We start from the raw sequence: 17,204 nt of genomic DNA on the forward strand, positions 1-17,204 counted from the left end.
TTATTTTAATTATTTTTGGTACTTTTTAATATATTTTTAATTTTTTGGCAACCGAATAGTTTTTCTGATGAAGAACTGAAATTCACGAAATATTTTATACCAGTGCGCCTTGAAATATGCAATAATTTTTTTAATGTCCTGTTTTGTTATTGCAGTTGCTTACTTGACTGCTTGAGGTCTATTGTTTATTTACGTGTGAACGGAATATGAATTTTCTATTTTTAAACTGTATTTTTTTTTAATTGTGGGAAATAAAGCAGCTTAAGGCAGCGGTGAGGTGAATATTGCACTTAAGGATTTGATAGCAATTGCAAGAATCACACTACACAGTTCGTCCACAGTTCTTACTTTAATGTAAGCAATTTTTAATAAAATATGTTGACTAATTTATTTTCGTTTGCACTTCCAATTAGTTTTTTCTTTAATTTTTAGACTTCAAAAAGTATTTTTTGCTAAATCTGCAAGATCAATGTTATTTTAAGTCAAAAGCTGCAACAAAAATCTTTCCAACGGCACTATTGGCAATAAAAATAATGCCAAAAAATAAACAGAAAATGTTGAGAAATTTTTGTGAAAACAACGAAATCCAAAAAATTCTGTACGAAAAATTTGCATGCGTTGCACGCTTTTGGTTTTAATGCAACAACATCTGCATATGCCGAAAGTAGCAACTTGTCAATAACGTCAGAACTTGATAACAACATCTGCAGTCACTACAAGCAGAACAGAAGCAGCAGCAAACAATTGCTCCAACTGAAAGATGCCATGAAACTTAAACTCAACTCATGGATTCATGCGATATTGTCATGTCTTCGGTAGCTTAAATCAACGAAAATTCACTTGTGAATGCTTTACACGTTTACGCTGTTAAGTAATTGAGTTGAAAAATGTTGCCACTGCCACAGATGCTGAGCTGGAGTCGAAGCTGGCGGCGTGTATGCAGATACTCGATGCGAACACAGATATTGGTGCAAATGCGGATGCGGATGCCATGCCGTCACTTCTGCTGCTTTTCCTTTTTTTGCTGTCGAAGTTTTTGCAACAACTGCGGAATATGCTAATATAAAAAAGATTGCTGCAACTCTGAATTTTTAGCAAATGACATGAAAGAATAAAAAATGGAAGTATCCAAAGAACATGGAAAGACATACAAGACAACTTTTGACATTTTTAGCTTACAAAGTTTGGATTTTTGCTATTGTTTCTCTTCTTGCTTTTATAGTTTATTCTGTTTTGTTTTCGTGGTGCCTAAGCTAAGACACTTTGCCATTGATACCCGCTCATACAGTTTTTGAAATATTTTTATTTGATTGTTTAAGTCTTGTGTTGAACTGTGAAAAGAGTATAATAATTTAAATTTGAAGATTGGAAAAAAGTTGGCTTAGAATTCCCAAACAATATTAGGGTCTATTTGCGAAAATGGACAGACTTACCAACACCGCGTTATCAAATCTCAGAATGATTACAGACTCCTCCGGGTGGTATGCAGATCTGAGGTCAATTATTGCTTAATCTGATGAAGTAATAAACAATAATCCAGTCAAGACGTAAAGAGGGGTTTTAAAAATACCTCGAGTTAAGAAAGAGTAAAAGTGCTCAAGTGCACTGGCTCAAATAGCTTCAACATAAATAATCCATCAGTATTTAAATGTTATTTGCTCACTGCAGATAATCCATATTTTAATATAAGCAATCATTAATTTGCTTATCTTATGTTAAAATATTGCTAAGAAACATGCCGTTAGAGCAAAAAATCAGTATGGGCACATAGATATTTTTGAAGTTCTAAATAAAGACACCATATCTAAATAAAACAGATGTGATTACAGGATTATAGAAAAGTGTTTAAAATAATGAAATAAATATTTTGAAAATACATAAAAGCACAAATAATGGCCCGTTGTAATACTATGGATGATGAGCCATCATTTGTACGCAAGATCTGAAGAACTATCTAAGAGGTACAAGTCCAAATCATTTGTCGTACTTATAGCGTCCCTTTGAGAAGGTGCGATCGGGCTAACCAAGAGCTGTGGATATGAATAGACATAGTCCACAAATAAAGCAACGTGAATAGAGTTTTTGTGGCAGTGGAGCATAGAATCCAACCCTTACGTTAGCCAACTAACTTTAACAGATAAGATAAGAAAGAACAGGGTATTAGCTCCCATTTGAGCAGAGCACCGTGACCATGATTGATCTTTTGTGCTACAACAGACCCTAACTGAACAAAAGACATTCCGCCTTTCGAATGAAGGCCAAAATGTCGGTTTATTTTAATAGATGCTTCCCACCAAAAGATTGTCTCATATAGAAGGATAGGTACAATAATAGCTCGGTAGAATCAAAGTATATTTATAGTTTGACTACTCCAGCTGGAGTCAATTGCTCTTTTATATCAGTAAGTAGCAAACGTCGCTTTATTCACTCTTACGCTGCAAAATATCTTTTACCGTATCTTTCATTTTTCAAAATATATGGAAATAATTTTAATTTGCAATTTTAATAATTAAAATCAAATAAATACAAACCATCGGATAGTTTTTTATTTATGTGCTCAGAATTGCTCAGAATTGCTTTGACTGCAATAACGATTTTAAATAGATTAATATGAGCATTTAGAGTGTTTGCGTTTATTTAATAAATTAAATAGCAAATGATTTCTCAATTTGAGCTGTAATTGCAAAGTAAATATTTTCAAGTTGTGACTTATGCACTCTACACTGTTTAGTCTTAATTACCAGCATTTAAGTTACACTTACATTCACACCTATTCGACATGAAGCCTGTGCAAATAAAAACAAATGCATAAATATGCAAATGTACGAACGTACCTGCGCTGAGAAGATTGTTGCCAACAGCAAGAAATTAAATACACAAGCAAATCCAGACTGTGGTACCCGCAAAACAAAAATAGCTTCGAGTTATGTTCTTCTGATGCATAGTACGGTTGAAACCCAGCGGCACCATTATGCCAGCGCTGAAAAAGTAAGCGAGGAGGTAATAGCTCTTCGTTTTTATTTTTCTTTGTTTTCGACATTTGTGTTCGACATATGCAATTTCGGGGTTGAAATTATAAAAGAATGAAGAAGAAAAGCATATGAGTTAAGAATTTCTTGTTTTGCCTACATTGTATACATTTAGTCTGCTTTTGATTTTAGTGAAGTGCGAACAGTGAACAATTTTTAATTTTTAAAATCAAATAAAAAACAAAAATATAAATAAAATATAATTTGTAATTTCACATAAACTCACTGTAAGTATATGCAAAATTAAGTAAATATATTTAAAATGATAATTGAAATTTTTGTTTTGTATTATGTACATGCTACTGCGTCAAGAACGAGTCATTCTAAAGCAAGGGGTAAAATGTAGTCAGCTGATTCAATTGGAAAATTTTACAATTCAAACTGAGGAGGACTTAATTCAATTTAATGAAGAAATCACTGCCGTTGAAGTAGTTGTAAGTTAAATTATATACGTTTCTTACTTTCAATTTCAACTTATTAATATATTCACATGTAACAATTTTACTAATTCATACATTTCTTTTCATCTATTACGTTATTTATAGACTGCATCAATGAGACGCGTTATTAAAAAACAATCAATTACGCGAAAAATTTCCTGGAATTTTGGAGAATGGTACCCAAGGCAAGAAGTTCTTAAGAGCATTAGAGAATGTGACAGCAGCACTTTTTGGTATGGTATATTGTACATAATTAACTTTAGCGTATACAATAACATACTTTTGTATTTACAGATGCTTTAAGTTCAGATGGTAAGCCGGAACAAGTGATCGAGTCGAGTCTGGAAATCTCTTCAAGGTTTTAGTAACAATTTCCAGAAAAATATTCATATATATAAGTATGTTATATTTTCTTATGTAAATATTAATATTTTAATTGTATAAAACATAAATATAAAAAATAATTTATCCAAAAAAATTTATAGTATTTTATTTAAAAATCAATAGCATAGGTAAAATTGAACATTTAAGCGAACATATCAGCGCTGATATGTTGCATTACAAATTCGAAAAGGTAAGCTAACATGTCAGCGCTGATATGTTGCATTACAATTTCGAAAAAGTAAGCGAACATGTCAGCGCTGATATGTTGCATTACAAATTCGAAAAGGTAAGCGAGCATGTCAGCGCTGAAATGTTGCATTACAAATTTGAAAAGGTAATCGAACGATTCAGCGCTTGCCCGCAATGACATGCACGTGTTAAAGTAATTAGGAGTTTCATTTGAATAATCAGCGCTAGGCATTACCATTCAGCGCTGAGGGAATCGATTCCCTCAGCGCTGAAAGTCCCGCTGGGAAGTTTCATACACGCACAGTCTTATTAGTATTGGTGGTAGCCTGGCAACTCTAGCGGAGTACGTTAATAAAATAATTTGCACAACTTAACAAACGCTTTACGTTGTCGGCTGGTGAGAAATCCTTCAGAGTGTTTATTTTTGTAATCAGAGCTTATGTTAAGTTGAGTAGCAGCAGTAAACTTATGACAAGCAGACAGATAAATGCAGTGCCTGCAGAGCAGCTGCGATGTCAGGCATGTCTAACAACCAAAGCTGTTACCTGCAATAGACTCTGTAGGTAACAGCAGTGGCAGTCACTGCCAACGTCACTGTTAATGGTGTAGCATGTTAATTTGCGCACTTCAAGTTGACGATAGTGAAAAAAGGCATAAATAAAATTGGCATAATATGCATGCAAAGCGACAATAAATAAAAAGGAAAATTTAGTAAAAGAGAACAAGAACAACTGCAAAACCAACAAACAAATAAGTAAATGGGCAAATAAAACACAACGACAACGACAACAACAATAACAACAACAACAACAACGAAAAAGAAAACAACAGTAGAGTGAGAGACAATGCAAATGCACTTATTCACAGTGTTTGGAAGAGGGGTAGCACGCAACAACGGGTTCGTATTCACTTAGAAATTTTGTGCTCGTTTATTTGCGGAAGGTGTTGTAGTGTGTTCAGTCAACATAAACAGACCCACACACAAGCTTACCCTAAGCTAGGCGGCGTGGTGTGTTGATGTTGACACTGCATTTGCGTCAGGCGTGAACCACACGTGCATACGATTTGCACCGAACGCTGGTGAAGTGCTGTACGCCTCGCAGGACCGAAAGACTTTTGTTGGAAAAATAGACGAACGAATAAAATTATTCCAGCAAAACACGGATTTCGAAATCGGTAAGAGGTTTCAGTTAAATTTTGATAAATAAAATGAATGAAAAGTACAGAAATATGAAAAGTTCTTCAAATCTCTTAGTTGTGCTTAGAAACTGGCAATTCTGAGCGACGAGGGAACAGTATGAGGTAAGACCAGAAAATTTCATAAATAGTTTCGTACAACAAAGTGGACGAGAATTTATTCAATAAAGCTAAAATGTAAATTTTTTTTTAGAAAATAATCAGTGTAACAAGAAAATAGTGAAATGTGTGATATATCCGAAGATATATAATGAGAACAATAATTAGAAATCACGTTGTGGTTCACAAAACGTTTATTATTTATCTGAATATTTAAAGATTTGAACACTTCTGGATAATTTCTGCGCCACCAGTATGCGAGGCATTCTTAATGTAACTTCCACGCAACTCACGTTGACTATTGCTGATCCTTACCCTGGAGGTGGTTCTTATACATATATGTGCAGACATAATATTGTGATCGCAAACTTTTAAGAATTGCCGAACAATCACCTTTTTAATTATTTGCAAATGAAATATTAACATTGAACATAATTAAACTTATGTTAAAGCTATAAAATAAAATTATGTGTATGATTTCCTGTACATATAATTGAAATAATTTAAAAAATTGTAATTTATAGTATAACTCTTTTATCAAGATAAGTCAGATTATTTTATATATATGTATATATTTGGATAAAAGAGAAGTTTTCATTCTATCTAAGATGTAAAATGGAAACATTAGTAAGTGATCATATGAAGCAGTTCTATAAAAACTGCACTGTTCGTGGTTTTAACATATTTTGGATATACTTAATCTTACGAATTAATTATTATTTTTTTTAAATGTTGTACAATACTTATGTAAATTAAGTTTTATGTCCACCAAAATCAATAAATATAAGCTATTATGTGAACTAAAAAAGCTGTAAACATGCAAATCAAAAGATGAATTGGGCATATATAGATCTGTAGTTCCTACGAGTTATTTGCACAGCTCAAAAAAATATCAATTTGCATAATGGACTCTCTACGTTTACATAGGTCTATATAGTTAAATGGTTTTTATTTCATCTCTGTTACAATCGATAGGCGCAAATATGCTCGGAGTACAAAGCCAATTGAAGGACATGCAACGAATATTTCGAATCGCATTGTACTGATGGATGTTTTTAAATTTTATTGTCTACAATGTGCAGAAGGAAATATGAAAATATTTAGCATGTAATAATGCCCAGCACCGAAAAAAGCGCCTGTGTGTATGCAATAATATTTATGCATATGTGAAGAATGTTGTCGGTTCTGTAGAATGGAAGATGGTTTGTGTGAATTTTCATGAGCTCTTGTTTGTATTCCTCCATATCAATAGGTGTCATAGAAGGGAATGTCATTTTGTGCTTTCTTTTGTTTGTTTTATGAATACAATTGACGTGTTCTGTGTTGTTCATGCAATTCAAAATTGACACATCGACTTTGTTTTTCAGTTCCACACCCCAATAGTCTGTCAACAGCAGCTGTTTTTCGGGATTTTTATAAAATTTTTTGCTGAAACAATACTTCCCTTTAAATAGAAACTTAGTGCTTTTTAACTTATTCATGATTTCGATTTTTTCCCTTTTGTCTGATTCGAGGGCGTGATTGCTTAAAGTCTAGTTTAAAAGCTTGTGTAGTTAAACTGTATGACTTTCTTTGTAAATAAACAACCAAAAACTATTGTAGCTGTCAGTTGCAAATGCTATATATTTTTTAATGCCTGGAGTTGCTTTTATAGAAACATAATATGCAATAAAAAGTTACACCTACCATATAGTAGAAGTGCAAAGTTTATGGATGTTTTTAAACAAATTAAAGTAAAACAACTGAGTCAGATTAAAGTGATTTTAAATCTCAAAATAACACAAACTCATAATTTAAACAGTTTCAAATATCTTTGAAAATTAAAGTAAAACGATGCGATAGTAGTTCAAATTTCGAGAACCACGATTCCCCTCCTTTGTACTTTGATTTTTGTGACAAAATTACATTTGTGGCTCGTGGCAACTACGTAATATCAAAGCAATTGAAATCTGATTGAAGTTGGATTTTCCTTCATTTTTTTTTGGAATTTACAAAATTTTATCCACACTTTTATTTACTTTTAAATGTAAAATGCTTCCGGTGGCTATTTAGAAAATTACTCGGACTAGGCAATAGAGCTGGAGTCATTGAAAATAATTTTTTTTGCATTTTATGCGCCAGATATGTTGTTGGGCCGATATTCATCGACAAATTAATTTATTGTGATATTAAAAAGAAAGTAGTTCTCAGTTTTCATTAGATATTTGACTTAAAATATACACAAAAGTAGATTAAAATTTGGGGCTTAAGGAATAAATAGTTTTTTCAACGTTTAAAGCATGAATATTAATGAAATTAAATTTATAACGAAATCAGTTCTAAATTTTTAAATAAAAAAACATTGACATGACTTTTGCCGTTATCCTTGTGAATTGCTTCCAAAGAGTTTTTTCCAACTATGAAATGAAAACGTGAGAGCGTTTCGGAAATCTGAATAGTATCTGCAGTCTTTGGTATTCTTTCTAAAGGAGAACATAATTATTAACCCTTTTCTGTATCTGTTTCGCAAATAATGGAAAGCTAATTCATTTCACTGAATAATGGAAACTTTTGTCGAAATGTCTTTCTATTGATATACACTCATTTAAAAATGGAAATATATTGTTGATATAATTTTCATACGCAGTGATTGATTTAATTCAATTTATTCAAGACTCTAGGTATCCAAATTCTTCTTAGCTTATATGGAATTTGCCTTCACATTTAGTGATCTATACACGTAATAAGAAAGGACAAAAAAGACACCGCAAAATATATGTTTAAATTTTCAATTACTTAATATATAGTAAACTAGCTTAATAGTAATAAAATAATAAATTTGTTGTCACAATACCTTTGCATTGCAGCAAATACTGCTATTAAAATATATTTTTCTAAATACCTTACAAAATTCTCTGTGTTTTTATTATTTTCGATATTTGCTTCTGGCAAACATTGATAGATGCTTTTATTGGTATAGGAGTGTGGTTGGTGTTCTTAGCTCCAGGGATTGCACAGACTTACCTGTACTATGTGCTGATATTCCAGCTTATGTTATGGGTTATTATAGTTCGGATGGGTCAGGAAACATGTAAGTCAGTTTTGTGTTTATTGTGTTCGGAATTGTGCACAAATTGAGGTTGCCTTTATCAACTCGAAATCTAAAAAGGATTTCGTTTTTAATTATGTTCTAGTTGCAGGTTTATTTGTTATTTGCTGTTGAGTTACTAGCATTTTGTGGCTATTTAAAGTATTTCTTTTGTGGCCATTGATTTGTTAGGTCTTATTTTGAATCGGTTTTTAGCAGTAAACAAACAAGCCAAAATAAAGTACCGGTAGACTTTGAATGCGGTTAAGTTTAAAGAAAGAACTTTTTCAATTATAGACGCTTTAAAATGCTGCCGTTTTATTTAAAATTGAATTCAAATTTTATAAAGCCAAATGAGAAAATTTCGTAAAAACAATTTAAACATACAAAAGGATGGAAAAGAACGATAAGAGGCACAACGCACTTTGCGGCATATTTAACAGCGCCGCAGTCACTCATACGTAGAGTTGTGCGGCAGGTAACCCAGAAGAGTACTGATTTCCCAGAAAGCAGCTGGTTCTGTTATTTTAAATATAAATTTGCTGCTTAAGAAAAGAATTGACTAATATTTTTTTGAAAATTTAAAACAAAGATCCGAAAAGCAACAGGGCCCTTAGAAACATTGTGATGAGGCATAAATTGTTGCTAGGGGAACGAAAGGAACACCAAATCGCATTGTTGGTTCATTTTGGTTGATGTTGTTGCTGAATTGTGTAAGGACTTTGTGGCAATTGTTGCTTCATAGTGATTGTTAATTTTAATAACATTTGTTAGAGGCTTAAATATTGTGTTCGCGTCACAGTTCGTTAACGTCAGCACAGAAACTATTGAAACTCAGTGATTGTTTAAATATAAATTAGAATATTTGGCGAAAATAAAATTTAAAGAATAAATTAAATTGAGTTTAGTGTATTTCCGCTGCCCATTCTGTTAAAATTATCTTGCGCTGAGAGCAAATTTGTAAGGCATGGAGCGACATTGAACAATACATTTGTACAAACTAATTAATTACTTTAATAAAAAGAAACTGAAATAACATGTCCTATGCGAATCGACATTGCATGAGATTTTTTTGTTAGTTTTCTTACACCATTGCATCTACTGTCTATCTGTATTGTACATATGTTTACCTACGTTTGTATCAGACTATCTCAGTATCATTTCATCAGCTTCCCTTGCGCTGCTTATTGCATTTTGCTGAATGTATTTTCCGATATAGTTCGCTTACCAACAAACTTGCTCCTATGAACTTTGCTCAAAACTTTTCCGAATATTGTTAATTCTTTCATTTCTGTATAATTTTTCTTAATTTTATTTCTGCAAACTTTTTTTTGATTTACTTTCTATTCATTTTTTCATTTCTCTAAGTATAGATTTTGCGAATGAATGCTCGAATACACTTGAAAAGGAAATTGAGTTTGTAATTTATGCTACTTTTTCTATTAGACACAGACTCATTGTTCCATACACCCCAACGTCTCTGACGCAATTTAACCACCAATCGTTTTTCTTTTCATTCAAATTGCTTTGATTGCCTCTCACTTCGCCGCTTACACTGTTAAAAAACTTTTCAAATCTCTCTTAAGCGTTAAGCTTAAATGTCAATTAAAGTGCTTTTGGAAAGTATACTTTCGGGCGCCTAAGTTAACTTAATTAAATTGCCGCAAGTGTTAAGTTGTTAGAGAAACATTCTTCCGTTTGCGTTGCCTTTTCTTTCTGTTTCTTTTTGCTTCTTTTTATTATTTAGTATTGTTTTACATTTGCTATTGCATCTTCTGCTTCTCTTTTTTTTTGTATTGTCAAAATAAACGCCTAAAAGCGTGCCTCTAATTTATACATCACTTATTTTAAATTCCGAAATTTGCAACTAATTAAATAAGAATTTACTTTATGTTTCACAAAGCGCATGCATTATTTACATATGTATAAAAACTACAAGCAAAGTGTGGTCTTCTCTTTTTCATTCTTATGATTTATTTTTTGCTAATGAAACTTCTCAGCACGGTGGAATAGTTTTAAGTCATATTAAGTAGTTAATGCTTTATCTGAAATGGATAGATAAAGTGTCATTATTACTGTAAATAATAATATGTTATATATACATTAATAGGTTTATTTCACATTTCATATTGAATATATTACATTCTCGTTTGGTTACTATTTCTCGCATTGCTAAAATGTGAAGTGTCCTTTAAGGAGCTTCTTGCAAAAAATTATGCTAAAAGAGGCGAACCACAAAGAAAACTATTTAAAAAACATATTTTCAGTATTCTTCGAATTATGGAAACCCACAGATGCAATTTATAATCATTTGGAGTTGGCAGTATTGTAACCAAGCGCACATTAATATTTTGCAGCATTAATAGAATATTATGCAAATATTCACACGAAAAACTTAGCCACTTTGTCACAGGAGATCATAAAGTTTGTTCTGCTCATTTACGTCACCAATTGTGCCATTAGTCGCTAATAAAGCACCATTAATACCGTAGCGGTTGTTTATGCGTTTAATGTCTCGTGCTATGTACCAGCACTATTTTCCCTCTTAACACACTGTGTTTCTGTGGCGTTGTGGAGCCTTAAAATACATTCCTGGGCTTTTTCCTTTACCATTAGAATTGAAACGTAGACAAGGCGTCAGAGTTACATTGGCATCATATATCAGCCAGTTATGTGTCTATATTTTTCGCTAACTGTCTGCTTGATTTATGTCCTTGTTTTTCCTCAATGGCCATTTATCAATTTACTATGTCAAGTTACTAAAACGAATTTATATGCACGTTTCTTTACATTTTTAATGTGTGCCTGCCTGCTTTGAGAAAAATTTTTTCCAACCACTTTTTCTCAGAATAAATAATTTTTTTTCATATTTGCTTACTGCTTTGTCATTCACCAGTTTTTGTGTATCACTTTGGCTTGAATTGGTTTATTGTATACTCCTAAAAGTATGCCAAGTATGCTTTAAAATTTATTTCATTTAATTTTATTGCCATTCATTGTCTACGGTTTATATAAAAACAGTTCTGAAAATATTATTTAAATGGCGCTCATACGGAAATGCAGCCATTGTGGGCAAAACAAAAGTCAAGTTGATTTTCAAATTTATATTTTATTTTAATATAATTTTTTTGAAGTTAGTTTTGTCAGGCAAAGTTTCGCATTACTATCTGAAAGTCAGCACAGATACTTTGTTAGCTTTTGTTATGGCACAAAGTGCTCGAATGTTCGGGCGGTACGGTTAGTTCGTTTAGTGCGGTTGCAAAAGTTTGTTGCGATATTTAGGCCATTCGTATAAATTGTGCTGAGGTTGCGGCCAATCAATAAATTAACTGACTCCTTCCGTATGTGTTGAGTTTTGTTCGAAATTCCTCCGCTCCTTTCAAGTTAGGTTGTTGCCACTGATGAGAGGTTTACTTGTAGTCTTAAACATTGTTTGAGGTCAATTTGGTAGATTGGAATTTATGGCAGAGTTTAAGCGGTCGATTTGCAAAATTTTGTTTGCCTTGGCATATTCCAAGTGTCAAAAGTTGCCAAGAAGGAAATTAAATACACAGAGTAAAAATCAGTTAAAGGAGTACGTAAAACAAAAGTGAGAACGAATAATAAATTCGAAGAAAAAATAAATAAATTTACTTGTTAATAGCACTTTTATTCTGTACTGAGCTTATTTGTCAGGAAGGAGTACTTAAGTGCGATATGATTTCATGTCCAAGTTGTCGGAAAGTGGATGTTGTGCGAGAATATGAGCGAATTTATTTACAAATATTTGTTTTTGTTTGCTGTGTAAATTGCAGTTTTGACATATCATAGGCAACTGGATAAATGTTCAGTTATTTCCACAAACTCAACTAAACCTATTCTCGGTTTCTATTTAATGTCACTTGCTATCTGATTACACAGTCAGCAAAATCAGAAAATCTGAAAAATATATTTGTATCTCAATCTGAAATTTGATTTGCACGAATTTATGGTAAACAAATTTTCTATATGTAAAAGCTAAAGAAATTGTGGGTGTGTCATACCCTACATATGTCTACATAACCAATTAGTAAATTAACATGTTTCTTGTGCTTCTGTTGCTGCCACAAACACTGGAATCTTTTATGCAAAAGCAAACTCGTAAGTTGCCGAAATGAATAAATTATGATTTTCGTAGCATACTTTTCGGTTGTTACGCTTTACTGTGCTGTGCTTTGCTCTGGTATTTCAAATCATTTTTAGGCATGCAATGTTATAAATTTTGATTAAATATGCATAATTACCTTTTTGGATATGAAAATAGGCTTTTGTTTGTTTTTTTATGAAGCCTTGTTGACTTTATTTTGTTTACTAAACAAATTTCCGCATACGTCACAATTGTGCCTTCGTCTGTGCTAATGGCCACACATCAAAAAACGTTTTTCTGTGAAATGCGAGCATCTGAAATGTAAGCAAATGCTTTGAGATATTATTTACTTGAGTACGCTTCGTAATTTAAAGACTTTAATGCTAATTAAATTAAGATAACTATGTTACGACGATATGACGATAACGATATTCTGTTAATGCTTCTAATTCGAAGTTTAATTAAACAAAAGTCAATAAAATTTTGTTTCAATTTTCTATTTCATGACTATTTAATTATTCTAAGATCCTTAATTTATTTATGTAAATGTACACTTATTTGTAAATTAGTTGAATTTTAAGATAAGTAATTTTGAAAACAACAAAAATAAAGTGAAATATTATTAGTATCTTTCATATAAACATAAATCAATTATTTCGTCTGCAGTTTATGTACACCATGAATTAGAAGACAATAGATTTTAAAAGGAACCCGACATCATTCGGATTTTTGCTTGAAGAGATTCCTTGACGTAATCAATGTTCCTTAAACACTATCTTAATTAGGTGTTAAGGGAAGATATAAGTATAAGTTGTCTTAAATCGATAATTACTTTAATAATAAATATGGCTATAATTTGCATTCAATTTGTTCTTGCCCTTTATGTTGCTACTGTGTAGTATAACTTTTTAAGTAACATTTTCACGTAAGGTACATTTGAACCCATCCTTCTGTCGGGTCCTTTTTTATTTAATTCGTTAATATAAACTTCTATTAATGCTCTGCAAAATATTCAATGCAGTTTCTTCCTTTCATTGTGTATATCCATTGAAGATAAAGGCCACTTCCGTTTTTAATTTCTGAAATGGCTTCATTTTATGCTTAAAGCAATCGTAACAAAGTAACAAAGTTGACTGAAAGTTTCGGAAAGTTTTTAGTCATGGCAAATGCAATTAAGAAAGTTTTGCTTTTTTCCTTGTTGAACACAAAATGATATTTTATTAACAAATTTAAACAAACTTTGATATCGGTGAAGCACACCAAAATGTTTTATTTTGTTAATTCCAAAGTTCATTAAAATGGCATTTGACGAGAGATTTGAGCTATTGCGATGCCCTGCGTGATGTGACACGTACGAAAATTAAGTGGATTTGGTGGCAACTTTCGTAAATTGAATGAGGACAGCTCGAAAGTTATCTTTCATTCATTTCATTTGGATTTGTTCCCATCACTGCAGTTATACGAGTCATTCTTCATTTTCTTATTCTTGCTCTCAAACGGTTTTATAAATAACGTAGTAGATGATTGTCACGAGGTTGTCATGTGCTGTATTGTCGTTATATTAAATGTCATGCTGTAGTATATTCAATGATGACATTTACATTGAAACCGTATACCATATTATCAACACTTGAGGACAAAATGGAAATGTTTCTCAATACTAAGAGCAAATATTAGTAGCTATAGAGTTAGTCTGTCGTGTCATAATCTACTTGCTCTCTTGAGAAGATTATTATGATTTATACAACTGATGCTATAATTATAATTAATTTGTTACTGATTATCGTGTACTGTTTCGAAAAAAGCCGACATTGGTCGGACTTTTGGTGCAAACTTCAGATTAAAACGCATGTTTTTCTTTACAACTACGGTAAGGCGTGTTTTCTGTGTCTCTAAGAGTGGTAGACGAGTAATTTTTTTAATCATACATTGATTTGTATTTCTTGAAAGCTGAAAAACAGTTTCTAATTGTCACAGTAATCTAAAGTTTTTTATTGATCAAAAGTTATTAACACATTCAAATTCCACCTCGTTGATGTTGATTGAGTCAGGTAATTTTATTGTTTGATGAAACCACTAGTGGCAACTACTACCAGTGTTATATAGGGAGTTTTATACATTTGAAAATAATCTGCTTTTACAAGACTTTTTCATATATTATTTGGTGAAATATCTGATATTCATATTTTTAATATAGTTTTAAGATTTATGAATGAATACGTCGCTTGGGTGGAATCCTTTTCAAATTGTTTTTAGCTATGATCCGCAATTACTACGAAAGAATTTTCATAGTAAAAACTAATTGCATTAGAAACAAAAACAACTAACAAAAACGCCATAAAAATGTTAGCACACAGTGAAATGCTTTCACGAGTGCCGAGTGAAAGCAATGAAGTATTCGAGCACGCAACACTGGTATGTGCCATAATCAAAACAAATAATTACAACAATAAACAAGCAATATAAAATATTAGAATAAAAGTCAAGAACAAAGCCAACGGCAATACTGAGCCAAGCAGAAACTGATTTCAAGAATGATTCGTCCATTTTTATAAAAGCGAAAGAAAAATATTTCATTTTCTTATTTTTTGCTCCTTTTTCAATTCACAAACCAACGGCAATGCGTTTCGACGTACTAATCAAGAATCGCAGGCACTGAATAAATAAACAGGATATAAAGGCGTGTCAAGCTATGAAATTTACAACTGTCAAATGGGTTTAACGCCCCGAAATGACATAATAATGACATTCCGAAAAGGGTAACACACATTAAACACATGTAAGCAAGTGTGGATGGAACATGTGAATACCGTATTTAAACTACTTGTAAAATATGGCGTGCAGGGAAATAAAAAGTCACGATAGTGAAAGGTGTTTCCTTAAAGGTCCTGCTGTAATAAAACTGTCAGGCAGAGATGAAAGTCGATAAAGAAGTTTTACATTTAAACTAAAATGGATACAAAACTAATTTGTTTAGTCATTTCTAGTTAGTTCCTTTGAGTTCGAAAGTGAAAGCCATTATTTTAATCAAAAAGGAGGCTACAATGTGTACATATTTACAACAAATAGTAGATTTTTGTGCTATTTCCTTGTTTTTATCAAATTTACAAAAAACCTATAGTGAACTAAACTCTTTCAAGATTCGTCTTAACTATATCATGTGATTCTTCTACCAGTGCAGAAGATTTTCAGCTGCTTCTATATTGGGCAAGAAATTCCGCTGGTATATTTCAATATTGTTTCCTGTTCCCTAGTTTCTTTAGGTAACCGTTGAAATTCAACACATTAAATATGATTGAAATAAATCATAGAATATAGTGACCTGATTAAAAATATTTCTTTTTTCTTTATCATATGATTTTCCCTTGATTTAAATTTCTTAAAAAAGGCTGTGAAACATCAAAATTGTTGGTGTACAAAAACAAAAAGAAGAAATTTTAAACGATTTTTCTTGTGTAACCTGGTCGAATCTGTGTGTTTGACAAGTGTAACACCTTTCCGCTACATATGTGGGTGCCACAATAATGCAAGAGAAATTTATGTCACCCAGGGATAAAAAATATGTTCAACCGTTTGGCCCTTGACGCTTTTAGAGCCGCAATTGCAGTCATATTCACACTGTCGCTAATACCAGAATGAAGCTGCTTCGTACTTAAAAGGTTGGAAGGGACTTGGGTGCAAACGTAAATTATGGTGCCAACATTTTTTTCTGCTTAGTTCCAATTTGGTTGAATGTGTAAGGAAGCAGAAATATGCTCCACTTAAGTGTGTCCTTTTCTGACTGCGTGTGCATAGATTTGACAATAGCAGAGAAATAGAAAAATAATATTATTTGCACTACTTAAATAAAAATGTCTTCAAAGAAAAGTTCTTTTGTAGTTGCGAATTTCGGGGCAGCATAAAATGTTGCTGCCAGCTTTGGTTGCCGTCAAGCGACACTTAAGCGAATTACAAAAGAAGCATTCGTGTTGACAGCCATAACAAGCGATTTAATCGCATTACAGTAAGTAGACTAAGCGTTTGTATGTGTTTGCATGTGTATGTGCGAGAGTATGCGAGTTGGTAATGGCATTGTGTGCTAATGCCTTTAAAAAAGCAGATTTTGTGCACACTACAGACAGTGTTTGTTACTCCAGCACTTACATAAACTAAATTACTAAACTTAAATAGAAACGGACAAAAAGTAAACGATTGTATTTGTACCTCCGGTATGGAGTTCATATTCACTTAATAATAAAGTCAGTTGCAGTCAACATTATTGTCAGCAAAATGCAAGATACGTAGTTGTAGCGCAGTACAGGCTGTTCACATTGCAACTCCTATTTAGTATTTGCATTTTTTTTGACAAAACTTTTCTACTACGAGCTGCCACTATTTATACGTTAAAGCCAGTAGCGCCTCACAATATGCTACACTTCAGCGACATGCGGCAATTGGGCTATCCGAATAAGAGAAGGGCTGGAGTAAAGTAAGGCGCCCTATTACTTATTGTTCTCGCGCACAAAATGAAAATCAGCATTTCACCTAGGTTAAATCCTAGGCGTCAACATGCTCACTCACACTATACATTGTGACCGAAAAGTTTTCGGAAATTCTCATTTAAAATTCGCGCGCTGTATATTTTTCGATATTTTAAGTTTATGTAGTTTGGCAGCACTGTCCTTAATTACTATGCCAAAAATGAGCGCGATCTG

At 32.4% G+C, this 17,204-nt stretch overlaps 1 long non-coding RNA gene across 2 annotated transcripts in view; it reads right to left on the reverse strand.

Moving 5' to 3' along the window:
- LOC119685718 overlaps window positions 1–17,204 on the reverse strand; it is a 106,209-nt gene that overhangs the window by 31,117 nt on the left and 57,888 nt on the right. For both annotated transcript variants that reach the window (XR_005252822.1, XR_005252821.1), the window contains exon 4: window positions 12,668–12,824. This is a non-coding gene — a long non-coding RNA (uncharacterized LOC119685718). The remainder of the gene's footprint in view (window positions 1–12,667; window positions 12,825–17,204) is intronic.

Source organism: Teleopsis dalmanni, chromosome 2 (assembly GCF_002237135.1).
Source record: "Teleopsis dalmanni isolate 2A chromosome 2, ASM223713v2, whole genome shotgun sequence".
In the NCBI taxonomy this organism is placed as follows: domain Eukaryota; kingdom Metazoa; phylum Arthropoda; class Insecta; order Diptera; family Diopsidae; genus Teleopsis; species Teleopsis dalmanni.